The sequence below is a fragment of the Rhinopithecus roxellana genome, chromosome 1 (assembly GCF_007565055.1).
Source record: "Rhinopithecus roxellana isolate Shanxi Qingling chromosome 1, ASM756505v1, whole genome shotgun sequence".
Lineage (NCBI taxonomy): Eukaryota > Metazoa > Chordata > Mammalia > Primates > Cercopithecidae > Rhinopithecus > Rhinopithecus roxellana.
In genome coordinates this window covers 196415087-196417393 of record NC_044549.1, presented here as the reverse complement: position 1 = coordinate 196417393, position 2307 = coordinate 196415087, and the positions used below count along the sequence as shown (strand labels likewise).

Genomic DNA, 2307 nt, shown 5'->3' with positions numbered 1-2307 from the left:
TGGTATATCCTGGGTCCCTTAGGCTCTGTTCACTTTTCTTTTTTTTTTTTTTTATTTAAGACATTTATTCAGCATCACAATCAGGCTATTACATTTAGCAATCAATAGCGTGGGTGCAAAAAAAAAAAAACTACATTAAAACCCTTTGTTGGAATGCTTTACACTTTCCACAGAACAGAAACTAAAATAACCTGTTATATAATTAGTCACAAATACAGTCCTCGAGTTTTTTGCCCATACACGAGTATTTGTCTAAAACATGGCTTCTTTGTAGCAGCTAGGCCCTGCCACCACTGTGCTTGGCTGAGTTCACAAATCTGTGGTAACCTGTAGCTTCCATCACTTCTCTGGCTCCCCTCTCTTGCTAAGCTTTGTTTCCTAATTAAAATCTTCTCCCACTGCCATAGCTGCTGCTGCTACTACTGGAACTGCCATAGGCACCTTGGTTTTGTGGTTTGGCAAAGTATTGGCCTACACCACCATAGGGGCCAGAGCTTCTGCCTCCAAAGTTTCCTCCCTTCATGGGTCCAAAATTTGAAGACTGACTGTTGTAATTGACAAAATCATTGTAGCTTCCACCACCTCCAAAATTGCTTCCATCATTACCAAGTCCATTATAGCCATCCCCCCTGCCACTATATCCAGCACCACCATGGCTGCCACCAAAGCCACCACAACCACTGAAGTTTCCTTCACCACCAAAGTTGTCATTCCCACCAAAACCACCTCCATGACCACCACCAAAGTTTCCAGAACCACTTCGACCTCTTTGGCTGGATGAAGCACTAGCCATCTTTTGCTTTGACAAAGCTTTCCTAGCTTCATAGTTATGGCCATTCACAGTATGGTATTTCTAAATGACAGTCTTATCCATGGAGTCATGGTTGTCAAAGGTTATAAAGGCAAAGCCCCTTTTCTTGCCACTGCCTCGGTCAGTCATGTTTTCAATCACTTCAATTTTCCCATACTGTTCAAAATAATCTCTTAGGTGATGTTCTTCAGTGTCTTCTTTAATGCCACCAACAAATATCTTTTTCACAGTTAAGTGGGCACCTGGTCTTTGAGAATCTTCTCTTGAGACAGCTCTCTTTGGTTCCACGACTCTTCCATCCACCTTGTGTGGCCTTGCATTCATGGCTGCATCCACCTCCTCCACAGTGGCATATGTGACAAACCCACAGCCCCTGGAGTGCTTGGTGTTTGGATCGCTCATTACCACACAGTCCATGAGCGTTCCCCATTGCTCAAAATGGCTCCTCAGGCTCTCATTGGTTGTTTCAAAGCTCAACCCTCCAATGAAGAGCTTCCTCAGCTATTCGGGTTCTTTAGGAGACTCTGACTTAGACATGACAGCAGGGAGAAAAGAGACTTTAATGATGCTTCTTCAACAGTGTCCACAGGCAAAGGAGCAAGCTGATGAATGTATCTGCCAGCCTACCTCTCTGTTCACTTTTCTTCATCCTTTTTTCTTTCTGTTCCTCCAGTTCAATAATTTCAATCATCCTATCTTTAAGTTTGCAGATTCTTTATTTTACTTGTGCAAATCTGCTTTTAACCACCCCCACCCTCACCCCAGTGTATTTTCCCTTTTAGTTATGATACTTTTCAGCTCCAGAGTTTCCTTTAGGTTTCTCCTTATCATTTCTATCTCTTTATTGATATTTTGATTCTATTCGTACATTGTTTTCTTCTTTGTCCATGATTACCTTTAGCTCTTTGAGTATCTTTAACCTATTTCCCACGAAAATATTCCCCAGTGGCCCTTGCAGTGCAGTGAATACACCACGATAACTCATGGATTACAGTCCTAACCTTACCCCCAAAGTCTGCCCAATTATTAAATGCTATCATCATATACATTTCTGTTACATTAGGATTAGAGAAAAGTTCTGTTTGGAAATAACTTCAAGAATAGTTTTTATACTTTACTTTCACATTGAAGATCAATCTGATTTGCTTCAGCCTCAAAGAGTGTGTTTATGTAAAATTAAATGAGTACTGGCAGTGAGCTGCAACTTTTTTCTAAATGAGAAATGGGTTAAGACAGTCATTCTAAAGTCTTTGTCTATGAAGTCCACTATCTGGGCTTCCTCAAGAACATTTCTTACTGACTTCTTTTATTACTTTGAATGAACCAACTTTTTTGTTTCTTTGTATGCTTTGCGATTTTTTATTTTTTATTTTTATTTTTTATTTTTGTAGAGACTGGACATTTGAATTTTACATTGCGATAACTCTGGAAATAATATTATCCCACTTATCTCAGGGTTTGACTTTTAAGAAATATTTTAGAGTGTCTGTGCTAGG

The 2307-nt window shown here is 39.9% G+C and overlaps 1 pseudogene; it reads right to left on the bottom strand.

Moving 5' to 3' along the window:
• Window positions 1–382: 382 nt before the first annotated feature.
• Window positions 383–1348, bottom strand: LOC104670957 (annotated as a pseudogene).
• Between the last annotated feature and the right edge of the window lie 959 nt (window positions 1349–2307).